This window comes from Rhipicephalus microplus, chromosome 4 (assembly GCF_043290135.1).
Source record: "Rhipicephalus microplus isolate Deutch F79 chromosome 4, USDA_Rmic, whole genome shotgun sequence".
Taxonomy (NCBI): Eukaryota; Metazoa; Arthropoda; class Arachnida; order Ixodida; family Ixodidae; genus Rhipicephalus; species Rhipicephalus microplus.
The window spans coordinates 158,833,962-158,847,606 of NC_134703.1; the positions used below are offsets into that span (position 1 = coordinate 158,833,962).

The following is a 13,645-nucleotide window of genomic DNA, read 5'->3' on the forward strand; positions in this document are numbered from 1 at the left end:
TAGATGCATTAGGAACAAGCCTTAACTCGATTGTTTACTATTCCTACTTTCAGCAGCGTCTGTCTCAATTAGTATTCAACAGTTAAATTTTATTTTCACGAAAGACCACGAAGCCATTATTTTTAGTTGTAGACGGGAGGTCACAATATATGAAACAAAGGATGAGCGCGATCTTATGCTTGATTGCCTACAACGAGAAATGCCAACAGTGAACTTGCAAGAGTGCCTAATCTCGAAAGCCTTTGGTCATGCGTAAATTACGCTCAAAACACGGGAAACTAACCCCCCCCCCGAATATTAGTAAAAACTTCATCACATAATCTCGGAGGAAACGGCTTAAGAAGCCTCCTACTCATTATAAATATTTATAAAACAGCAACGGATTTTGTCAAGTGAGTCACCTGCCTTTTAGAGTACTTCTTCACTGGATTATATTGAATTTCAGAAATGACGCAGCTCATGCGGCCATCGTTGTGCCCATAATTCTTAATAGGCGTAATAACTTTCTTTTTAGCAGGCAGTGATCAACTTGGCGAGGACTGCATCAACGCCTTAGTTTGCTCCCATACACGACTCACCACTCCATCAATGCGCGGTGTTTTTTAGAAATATCACTTTTATTGAATGATTACCCGAAGAAGAAATTTTCAAACATTCAAGCCGACGGTGATGGCCGTCTTCAAATGGGCACGCTCTTCACTCCGGGAGTCTGCAGTGTCTCGCTGCTCGTCGCACCATTTTCTTCAGTCGAACGGTTCAGCAAAAGATTTTAATACAAAAATTACGTATACTTCAAGAGACTCACAGTTTTTGTCTTTATCAGAAAACCCCACAATAATCTGTGACAAGGAAAGATAGACACGGTAGCAGGAGTCTGAGGACGAGGCACCACTCGGCGAAAGCTCTTGTTGGCGTCAGGAGATGGCGTAAAGCGAGCCCAGTCGGCCAGCGCCGCGCTTTTGTCGGAGAGCACGAGGGCACGACCGGTCCGCACAAAATCCAGAGAGCGAGTCCCGCATGAGAGAGACAAAGCTTCGAAGGGTTTTAACGGCAAATGATGAATAATGCACTATCCATATCCCTTAGTCCGTGCGTCCGTCCATGTGTCTGTCTGTTCGTTCGTCCGTCATATGTCTTTCTGTATGTCCATGCATACATGCATCCGCCTGTCACTATGTCTGCCTGTCCGTTCGTCCATCTAGTGAACACTCCAAGTACCGCCATATCGCATCTTTTATTGATATACAATTACCACCATTGAGCGAACATTCTAAAAACAAAAGGAGCGGTGGCTACCTACTATACTACTACTGCATGCATACGGGACACATGACGGATGGTTTAAGGAGCTTCGCGCCTAAGAGTGTACTTGATGTTTAGAAAAAAAGTTATTAAGTTAGAGCACGAGGTGCTCAACAATGGGAGTGCATAAAACCACGCCGTAAGCCTCACACACTTGATCAGGCCGAGGCTACTGTAATATAACAAAACACCAACGTTTTTTATTCTAAGATTGGATGCAGTTCTACAGATGAGGTGGCGTAAAGCCCTTGTAGTTGATCTAGCGTAAACAAAACTCAATTAGCGACACTTATGTCTGATTACAAAGTAACAGTAAAAAACACATCAGAACAAATATTTTTTCGGATATAGCATGGTCGTTATAGCTCCATAACCGCATCATATTCACGGAGTTAGTGTTGATCATGGGGCAAAGCGCTGGAAGTTTTTCTCGCTAAACCGTGAACCATCCGCGGATATCACGCACTACAACATCAAAGACGTGACAAACACTGTATATACGTATACGAAAAATTTCAATATTTGTAAGTGGTATAGCTATATGTTGCTTCCGTCCCCCCTTTATTATAACAGCTTTGTAGTTGGTGAAGTGGTGGATCGGTGATGAGGTGCGACACAACATCATATTGTCATTAGCTCATCAGACTTGAGTAAACTGCAGCGGGATGACGCAGAGATTCGTCCGATCATCGATCATTTAGAGGGCCAGGACACAATCATACCACGTCATTTATCCCGCTCGTTGCCGTCATTCTGCCTTCGAGAGGGTGTGCTGTACAAGAAGAACGCTCGTTCGAACAACCGTACCTACCTCCTGGTGGTTCCTCGAGACATGCGAGACGACGTCCTTTTCGCTTGCCATGACGAACCCACATCCGGTCATCTGGGCTACTCACGGACACTTGCCAGAGTGAGTGAGAGGTACTATTGGCCAGGACTTTCCGCAAGCGTCAAGAAGTACGTCAAGAGCTGTCGGGAATGTCAGCGTCGAAAGCAACCATCTGTTAAGCCAGCTGGTTTGCTTCAGCCCATTGAAGCACCCTGCACGCCGTTCGACCAAGTCGGCATGGACATTCTCGGGCCATTCCCCCTATCTGCGGACAGCAACAAATGGGTGATCGTCGCGACCGACTATCTGACACGCTACGCTGAGACGCAGGCGATCCCACGAGCCACGGCTTCTGAGGTAGCACAATTTTTCATGCGCCACATCGTGTTACGACACGGTGCTCCTTCCACTATAATAACGGACAGAGGGACGGCATTCACGGCGCAGCTTATGGACGAGGTTTTCAAACTGAGCAACACCAGACACCGAAAGACAACTGCGTACCACCCGCAAACCAACGGACTTACCGAGCGACTGAATAAGACCATTGCAGACATGATCTCAATGTACATCGACGTACAGCACAAAACATGGGACCGGATCTTACCTTACGTGACCTTCGCGTATAATACCGCCGTGCAAGAGACCACGCGATTCACGCCATTTCGGCTTCTCTACGGCCGCGAAGTGCAGACCATGCTGGACTCTATGCTACCGTGTCAAGACGAAGACGAGTTGACAACTGACGCCGATGAATTCGCAGAGCGTGCTGAGGAAGCCCGGCAGCTCGCGCGACTACACATCGGCCAGAAACAGCAGGCAGACGCACGGCGCTGTAACATCCGCCACAGTGAAGTATTTTACAGCCCCGGAGACCAAGTTTGGGTGTGGACGCCCGTCCGCCGCCGTGGCCTTAGTGAAAAGTTACTGAGCCGGTACTTTGGCCCTTATAAAGTGTTACGTCGCGTCAGTGACGTGAACTATGAAGTGGTTCCGGACTCAACATCGCAGGCACGGAGTAGGACACGACCGAGGTCGGATGTCGTTCATGTGTTGCGCATGAAACCATTTATTGCGCGTTGTTCATAACTTTTTTCTTGCCGTACAGCGTTCTTTGTGTTATTTATTTATTTTTGTGAACTTGCTTCTTCGTTCACTGATTTTTCCTATATTGGCACGCTCGTTCATTTCTATTTTTACTTTATCCGAATTTCCACTTTCTTTTTTTTTCCACGTGCCTATGTCGTAACATCGTGGTGGTGCTATGTACTTTTCTTTCCCCCTTTTGGGACTTTTTTTTCTTTTCGAAAGGGGGGATAATGCCACCCACACGTAGTGGGTCGACTGCAAGAGCGGCTCTACCATCTGGAGGAAAGGAAGAAGAATTGCGTGTCTCTTCTCGGCTCGAGAGCCAGCCACGACTGACGCATCGTCCTACAGCTAGCTACCCGGTTGTTCAATATATCTCCCAGTACTTGTGACTCATCGTGACAATATATTCATCATATAGAAGTAACACCATCCAGTCGACGTTCCAAGGACTAAAAAGAGCATCCAAGAACTACAACGACTGGTGGCTACTACATACAGGAGACGAACGACCTACGCCTTAAGGAGCTTCACTCCTAAAATGTCGACATGGCTTTCTACCTCCTGGGCCTCCAAAAAGCCCGACATCTAGCCCGTCTGCGCATCTAAAACCAACGGACAGCCACTGTAACAGTCTTGGACGAAGTTTCGTTCAATACCAGCCCAGTGGCTTTTCTTGGATGTGGACGCCGATACGCCGACGTCAACTTAGTGAAAGATCAGCAGACCCCACGTACAGTGGGAATCGATGATATGCGAAGCACTTATGAGAAATGTTGGTATGTCACTTTAAAATCAGCACAACGTTATGAGGTGGAGGCAAATGATTCCGTAAATGACTTCCGTGTCATGATTATCATGTTTGGATTTGTCGTTTACTTTCGTCATCTATACATCACGTGATAACAAATTTAGTATATGTGGAGCTAGTGAAACGACTGCGAGCACGCTATGAGCGTGCTATGTTGTCATGCTCTTGCATGACATGCGTGACAGAATTATCATGTGTACACTAGCCATATACTTTCGTAATTCATTTACGTCACGTAACACCAAAGTAGTTATATGTGGAGCTCGCGAGCGCATCATATAGGGCCCAGTATACTTCAGTGTAGCGTTGACGCGCGCGCACGCTGGGTGACGCTACGTTAGCAAAACGCGAGCATAGTCTGAGGCCAGGCGCGACCGCAGCTTTGCTGCATGAAAGAGAAAGATGACGTTGGTGGCTGGTTGTTGATGAACTGGTGCCATCTTGTTCGCCGAGCTCTGTCATTGCATATAGTTTAATATATACGTTACTCGTACCATTATTGGTAGAGGTGGACGACTCCCGTACCTCGATGGATACGCGCAGCGGTCGCAGCACAGGGGACTCTGCGGCTACTTCAACTGCCAGTACCTCATCACTAGAGACCAGATTATAGGCAAATGCTCATTTGGTTTCACGCGTTCCTATTGTGCCCTTTCGATATGTGAGCATGAATTAGAGGTTAAGAAGGCTTTTGTTGGTGTTTTATAGCACCTATACCTGCCTATTTTGAGTGTTCGTGGCTAAAAGCCTACAAGTGCCTATAAATGCCTATAAAAGCTGAAAGCCTGCTTATGAAACTGTGTGCATGGCCCATGAACAGCTCAACTTGGCTCCTTTCTGTATGTCTGAAAAGGAAGCACAAAACAAGAACTATTGTAGTAGCATCAATGTACAGAGTTTAAACGACTATGCTGTCCACTACGTACATCACCTCTATTCACACCACTATTTCATGAATCTCAAAACTAGGCAATATTTCTGGACAAGAACTGATCACATGCAAAAAAAGCAGCAGGATGCTACGTAGACCTCTCGCTATAGTAGACAAGAGCTCAACATTACACACAATAAATTCTAACTTCAAAAGAATTCACAGACTAGCACAACAAATTCCAGTTATTTAGTGCCATGGTGTGGCAGTTACAATTTCTGTAACTGCTAACAACACGGAGAGTTATGTGGGGTGAACAAAATAATTTTGCATATTAATATGAAATCTTACACAAAACAAAGCATATTGTAGACCACTGCAAAAGCCTACGTGCGGCGGGGAACATATTGTAATGGCACCTTTAGAGTGAGAAACAGAAGCTGTGAGACAAGAGGATCAGGACTTCGTTGTCTTTTCCATAGCTAGCACTCTGTCACTGCGTGGGACAGAGTGCTGGATGGGTACGCCTCACCTTATTCATAGCATCATGGTGGAGGTATTAGCCGGATGAAGACAATAAATAATGCATCAACACAAATGGTGAGCATTACATTAGGAAGCAAGGCTTGCATATATAGTTTTTTTTTAATCCAATAAACACTGTAGTACATGACAGTTGTTCATCTTATTACGGCAGGAGCTAACACGAAGATGGGAGCTTGAATAACTGTCGTATCGCTAAATTAAATGTGTTGTTCGAGCCAATGTTCGATTAAGACAATTTGTCTAAGTTGTGACAGCAACCTTGCTGCAGTCTGCTGCCTCTGTAAAGACAATTTCTGTTGTCGAATAACAAGCTCTAACATTCGTTCAATGATTTTTTTATCAGGTATACATCTCAACACATTCATTACAAATCCTCAGCTCTAACAAATTTTCATATTGTAATGATACTGGGTGCAAAGGATAAGGCACTTAGCAGGGGTCTGGCTGCTCAACAGTTTTATAACACTATGTCCGTGACGCTAAAAATGAGTGATTCGACAAGAGGACATTCATTTACCAGAGCAGCAAATCGTATCAAGGTTACTGCAATGACTTAGACAAACGATTTTAGTTCAAACATTCAAAACAACCTAATCTTGCAAAATCTTGATTGGCTCCCAAAACAAACTTTCTTTAATGATTGGACCCTCATTCAAGCCCCCCCCCCCCTATCATGCTGTTAACTTCTGCCACATTAAGACAACTGTCATGTAGTGCTTGACAGAATTTTAAGATATGGACAGCAAGCCTTTCTTCTCAATTCAATGCTCACCCTTTACGTTTACGCTTTAAGCACTGTCTTATCAGTCAAAGAAGCCAGGGTAAAAATGCGTGAAGGCGGCTTCAAATTTTCGAGTCAGAATTATTTTTAACTCTTGGTAAATGCCCTTAAAACAAACAATGTCATTTTATTCTACAAGACATAATGACTCTTCTAAAATATACAAAAACCACTACATTTTGCCATGTTTCATTGGATTGATATGTAGGGTTTAACGTCCCATAACCACTATATGAATATGAGAGATGCCGTAGTGGAGGGCTCCGGAAATGTCGACCACCTGGGGTTCTTTAACGTGCACCCAAATCTGAACACACAGGCCTACAACATTTCCACCTCCATCGGAAATGCAGCCACCGCTGCCGGGACTCAATCCTGCGACCTGCGGGTCATGGGCGAGTACCATTTTGCCATATTTTCTCACGACCAACGTTAGCACAAATTGAAACGAAAATTGCTTCGATACCATAGCCATGAAATGCTGCTGACAAAGAAACAAAGACTGCGGTAAAAGCATGAAGCAACAATCATGTGTCAGTTATTTTTGTCCCATAACTCAATTTTTGAGCACATTCTTTCAAAGGTCCCTGCTGTATTAGAAAGTTTTTCCACCAAAACAGTGCAACAACGTCTTCCCACAATGAGGCATCAAAGCAATAGTTTTGGAAAATATTGCAAATGGTCAAGAAACAACTTCACAGACTAACATGACAAGACCATGAACTCGCAAATACTTACAGGTTAATGCTCAGTCACAGTTTCTGAGGCAGCCCGATGGCTTCTGTGTGTCCATCTGTACTGTCTTCTGTCCGCCTTTTGGGCCAGTTTTTGTAGAATGTCTGCCAAGAAAACAAAAAAAAAACATTAGAAACTATTCACTTTTTGTGGCGTGCCCCATGTAACACAACTTGACTTTCAGGGCCTCATGAGGTAGCAGCCTCTAAAGCATGCTAACAGCTGCCGCATTATGTATGTATATGTCACACCTAATTAGCAGGGTCCCAAATAATGTCCAGTCAGTGTTAAGCAAGAAGTCTAACAGAAGAAAGCATAAACAACATTTTACACTAGACATAAATTTAATTTCCTAATAGTCAATAACTCATTTTTCTTACGCATTTTATGCATACATGTTGAAAAGACTAGGCATAAAAACATGGCCACAGGTTAGTCAGGACACTTCAAATGCCAACTAACAATGACAAGGCAGACTAGCGGAACATATAAGACAGTTAACCAGAGGCCCATCATTAAACCTATCTTTATATCATGACGTAAATGCATGCCACAATTCGAATCATGCAGTTTCGTAGAAGCACAGAAACGAAGAAATACATCTAACGGTTGAGGCTTGGCAAAGCGGCATGTGGTAGTGCGTGTGTGAGCCAACCATCGAATAACTCAACGAACAAATAGAAAGCTGAGAACTTATCTCTCACAAAGACTAACAGGCATGCCGTCTTGATCGATATGTTCACTTGCCTTCTTTCGTTTCTAGGTTAATGTCAACCTTTCCAGTTGGTGTTTGGAGTGTATTGATTACTCTCTTGGGTCCATGTTTGCATGCCCTGCCTTTTTAACATGAATACCAACCTACTAAGCAGCTCACCTCTCCTATTCGAAATATGTATACAATCCGGATTTACTACTTTGTTCACTTGATGTAACAATAATAAAGGGGTTCCTAATGTGAATGTCAATTCAAAAGCACTTAGGTCTCTAGCATTTTCGCCTCCTTCAAAAGTGCAACTGCTGCCCTAAAGATCAAATCCACTCAGTGCGGGGGTTGTTCACATGGTAGCATAGCTGTAAGCAACGTAAGATAAATTTTAGGACTATTAAAAGAGCTATAAGTAAAAGCAAGACATGCAACTAGCAAGGGGCCACATATTATCCGGCCTACAATCTATTTCTGGTAACCTAGAATGCTGGGGCGCAGGCCATTCACCTCAGCCACTGTTCAGCTTTTCTTTTTGAACCAAAGCTTAGTAGAGTCAATATTCATAGTTACAGATTGCTCTGAAAACAGCAGTTATGTTGTCAAAAAGTAAAAGCCAAAAGGCTGAACAAAGCTCCATGACTAATAAAATATTAAACACCTAATGATGCAAGTGCACCTAAAACACCATTTTAGATGCGCTGGTTGAATAGGTATTCGGTAAACAAAGCAGCAAAGCCATGAACTGCCAGCTATATAGCTGCACAAGAAGAGAAAGGAGGAGCCTCTAGTTCCATGAAAAATCCATGAAAGTACTAACAACAGGAAAAGCTTGGTAGATGTTGAATCCACAACAAATGCGAATCCGCTGCGTCGGTACTTAACGCTTGTAATTAGACTGATGACTGCATAGGTCAAAATGTGAAGTGCAGTAAGGAATATTTTTTTCAAAATTACATTCGCAGACAAAGTGATCAGTTACCTTCATGGAACATTTCGTGTCCCGCAAATTCTTGCTGTTTATGGTACATATTGAACATACAGAATGCTTCGTATAATAAACACATAAATATTGACAGAAGCTGCAGACGATTTCACAGATGAGCATTGCAAAATATAAATCAACAAAGCCATGCAGTGCATAAATTAACCATTTATAATTGAAATGTAAAAAGCTACTAAACAACACCACTGCTGAAACATCTAAAAACTACAAAAGTGTAAAATATGAGCACAATACCACAAATTTTGTGTTCACATGATGAAATGATGAAGCCACAGCCAATAAAACGCACATTGTACCTGTTTTCAGTTTCTCACTCGGCTTCTCCATCGTTCTCACCGTGAAGAGGGTTACGCATATGTCACCATCATGACTACAGTACATGGCAACAAAGCATGACATCAGTGATTGTGCAATCAACATGCAGCCATCAACTAAGCAAGGCCTCGTCGATTATGTATTTATTTATTTCGATTACCCTCAGGGGACATAAACGCTTTACAGAGGGCGTGGGTAATACAACAAAAATGCAGTAAAAGTAGAACATAAAAATACAAGTCAGTGAGAATATATGTTTAACAATAAAATTTGATGTGCCGCTGTGCTAGATCGGCATGACGACGAAGTAATGTGCAAAAGCATAGGTGATATACACAAATATACAGCACGCCTTACAATGACACAATCTATACGGCGTAATTTTAGGGTCAAAACACTATTTCATATTGCAGAGAGAACCAACCGATAGTCAGTGCAAAATCACATCACTTCCCTAGCGAAGAGTATACACTGGTCAGGCAATGAAGGGGTCACCTTAATTGTTTTTCGAAATGAAGTTTGTGTGATACTCACACAATGTGATTGCTGCAGCACTCTGTATAAATTAGCAAGATGATCTAAAAGGTGATAACAAAGAAAGACAGAGCCAAAGCTGCCTAATGGCACTGTGAGGTAATCTAAAATACACTGTGCAGGAAATTACTTTTGCAGACATATCCCTAACAGCTATAAAACTGACAATTAACATGCTCACTTTATGCAACTTAGGAATGAATCACACCTTTGCAAGAACTTTACTGTGGTGGCTGCACTGTCTGTTTAGGCCCAAAGCAGCCGGCTCATGGCTCTCAGCCATCTGATCCGTTCGTTGAAAAGAACTTGTGGCTCACAACCCTGTAGCACTGCTTTTGGGAGATGCTTCCTGCGATAACAAAAGTAGCACAACACAGTTATGCACTGTAAACAGTCACATGAAATCCACATTCGTACGTATTGAAAAAAATTTTTCAGCTATAGACTGAACCACAGCCATACTCTCTTGTGTTATAATGAAACATCTTATTGGTTTTCCTGGCCTGGTTTCTTGTTTTCACCCATGAGGCAATCCAGCAGAAGTTAAGCTTTAGTTGGGGAGGAAGCAGTTGAAAAGCATGAATTAATTATACAATATAAAATAATGAAATAATTTTGCATGATATAAGAAATTAAAATTCTTGTAATGTCCCTACACCAAGAAATGAGTGAGCAAGATGTGACGTTGAGCTGTCACAAAATAATGAAATTTCTTAAAAATGCAATGTACAGGTAATTCTGTGATTTAAATGTGCTGTTACTACTGACTCTGTAGCTGCAAGTGCTTGCTGAATCTACTCGAGTGCACTTAGCAAACCTGTGTAATGACGCTGACAGACAAAGAAAACCAAGTTCTCACTTAGCTGTCCTCATCACAGCATCATGTTGCTTCACATAAGGGTTTCTGGTATGCAGGATGCACATGCCTGAGCTTTGTGGCTATGTCGTAGCACAGTGAACGTGACCGACATCTGCTCGAATCACGTGAGCAGCTGAAAAATGCTCCATTGTGCAATTAGCTGTAGCAATGCAGTAATGCTAGCTACCAGTCGCTTCACCGTACACCTACAACATATTATGGCACCTGCAAAATTTCGCAGTGTATAACAGCTTCTGAACACAGTATTCAATGCTACTAGCTGCATAAAATGTGCACACAGTAGCCAATAATTGCGCCAAGTAGAAGAGTTCATTTTTGGTATTCTATAAAATTCATAGACAAGAATAAGGCACACCACTCAAGTCTGTTGTTTAGCATCAGAAGTGAAAGTGTGCTTGCAAACGTTGACAGAAAAATTAGGAATTGACCTTGAAAAATGGCAATAAATAGGGTCATGTTTGGCAGAAATAAATCGCTTACAGTAAAGACAGTCCGAGACACTGCAGTGATAAGATTGTAAATTTCAAAGTGTGTCGCTATTCTTCACACTATGCATGCATTTGCAAGAAAGATAACAATGCTTGCTGCAAGAATCAATAAAGTTTTACAGTTTTTGCGAAATTCTACTTGCCACTACCATATGCTACAGAAAGGCAACACTTTCCGAAACAAGTCACGTTTTCAGACGCAATGCACTCGCCATGGTGACAAATAGCTGGAGTACTCTTCTACGGCATGATTTCTTGGAACTAAAAACTACGATACCAATAATTTTTATCGTAGCTAGCAAGAGCCTTTCTACTGTAGTTTATGTGAAGCAATTTTATTTCAGTGGGAGGTCACAAGAATACGGGCCACATATTATTAAGCATAAAAACACATTGAATGGTTGTGCAGCAATTTACAGCTATGTTCATTCATAGAAGCCATACTTCTCCCTCAAATAAAGGTTGCACATAATTCACACTTTGACATGAATAATGCTAAGTTTGTAAGTAGCATACATCCTGATATTACTCTGTATACGCTCACATATTTTGCAATATTTTTATTTCGACATGACTAGCTCAAAGCAACACACTTCTTCATTAAATGAAACTTTGTACATTACTTTTCAGTTAGCCACTGATGCTGAATAAGCACCTCTTATGTGATGCTTGGCTCACCGTGTTGTCAGCACTGCACGGTTCGTCAGGGCACTTCTGTTTGCTACCTGCAGTACCCATAAAAAACTTAGGCATTCAAACAAATACAAAGCAAATATGGCAGCAGCATTTCATCCTATGGAGATAGAGAGGGGGGAGGGGTAGTGCAGCATTGCTCTTTATACGCTACACACACATGCATTCACTGTTTCAGTTTGGCGCATAAACAGTATAAAAGAGTGAAAATGGTTAGAGGGGACAAGCGGCCGCGTATTTTTAATCCTCCAAAGAAGGCAGAAACACTCACTTGGGATTTTACAGTATATATTCAGTGCCATCTATAAAAAGTGTGCAAAGCGCTGAATTTCACTAACACTTCCACACTATCAAGCCAATGTTAAACGACAACCTATTGCACTCGCTTCGCTGTCTAGCTGGTGCTTCCGAAATTTCCTGAAATTGCACAGACAGCAAAATTGTCTGGCCAAATTTAAGTATACCTATTCCAGCAAGCACCGCTGGCTTCAACTCCAAGTGACACCACCAAATGAAGTCATTTAACAGTGGCATGCGACTAATGCAAGTACCTAAGCGTTTAAATAAAAAAAATGCAAGTATATTTCAGCTTCATGCTCGATTTCTCTTGTTAATTCTTCCACGTGTCACCTTTCCTATGATGCTGGGTATCGCGATAAAGGCGAAAAATTTTGAAAATATAGTATTACAGTATGTTTACTAGCAACAGCAATACTACATTATACCAAGTAGTGCTAGCGATATCACTTCAAAAATTGAGAGCAATGACAACGGCAGATCTTAGAGACCTTCACAGTCTTTCATTGAGCTGCAGTTAAAGGCGGCAGCCGCTAGATGAACTTTGAACCCCTTCTTTCAGATACCAAGTGTGCGGCTTTTCTTTCAAAAACTTGCAGGTGCAAGGTGTAGACATTGACGGAAGTAGATATAGCCCTGGTCTCGGGGAATATACCGCTCGGAGTTGATGAGCCGGCACTCTTGCCAAACTGTTACAGCGAAGGCAGCTTCTTCGTCACTTTTTGCCCTATGAGCTTGGAACACGCCAACTGATCTTCGGTCGTGTTGCCTGATAACACAACTGCAACAAAAAAGATGGGATGCGCAGTTCTGTTGGTCACTCACCCGGGACGTAGAGGAATTCCTATCAACTATAACGCAATGCCTACTGTAACACAAACCGTGACAGCAGCTATAAAACCCACACCGCTTATCCCCTGGTAACCAACTTCTCGGTTAGGAGCACGCGACACCGTTGCACAGAATTCGCAAGTACGCTGAAGCCGCGCGCACAAAAAAAAAGCCGCGTTTGAGTAAGCCTCTGTGTGACTTCGAAGCAGCGTAAACATTCAAGGCATGAGCATTTTGTGGGCAGTCGAACAAGCCGTAGGCGGGGAAAATTGTCAAAAGCCTTAAGATAGGACTTACCTGATAGCGAAATTCACAAAACTTGTTCGCTGGTCAGCTTGGCGGGAAAGCTCCGACACAATGGTGACTCGAAGCTGTTAAGTAAACGACACCTTGCGCAAACTTCTGGTGGCATATTGTCCAACTTCACGCCACCACAGGTTAGCCGATCACAATAGGACAACGAATACGCGTATCGGCGTCACACATCGCCGTTGAACATGGTCGCTTCTAGCGAGTCCTCGACCACGACGTTCTGCCGTGACAAGCGTCCATGTTGGCTGGCGAGCGCCACGAATGCGCGACCTTGCATGCACCGCGTACATACATCACGCGACCACGTCGGAGAGATGATATCGCGAGCCGGCCCGACGAAGCCCGATGCTCGGCCGCATGGATCAGAACGCGCTGCAGTGTTCTGGTGTCGCGGAGGGGCCCACGCTCTGAGGAGTGTCTTGTTGAAACAATATTGAGCCCATGCTTTGCGGTTGCGGTAAAAGCTCGCTGTATTTGCTACACCTCCAATGCAGTACAATAACCTGTGTACTTGAGAATAGGACAGTTCGTAGAAATGGTGAGGCTGTCGTAGTAAACTTTAGCATGGAAAAACATTATAAGTACACCATGAAATTATACGTACGCGCTGTTTGACTGACGA

The 13,645-nt window shown here is 43.1% G+C and overlaps 1 long non-coding RNA gene across 1 annotated transcript; it reads right to left on the reverse strand.

Annotated features, from left to right (window-relative positions):
• Nucleotides 1-598: 598 nt before the first annotated feature.
• Nucleotides 599-13,285, reverse strand: LOC142814658 (uncharacterized). Its single transcript, XR_012895013.1, has 5 exons — nucleotides 13,009-13,285; nucleotides 11,569-11,615; nucleotides 9,731-9,871; nucleotides 6,968-7,068; nucleotides 599-4,876 (listed from the first exon to the last, which is right to left on the reverse strand). It is a non-coding gene; the product is annotated as an uncharacterized LOC142814658 (long non-coding RNA).
• Nucleotides 13,286-13,645: the final 360 nt, after the last annotated feature.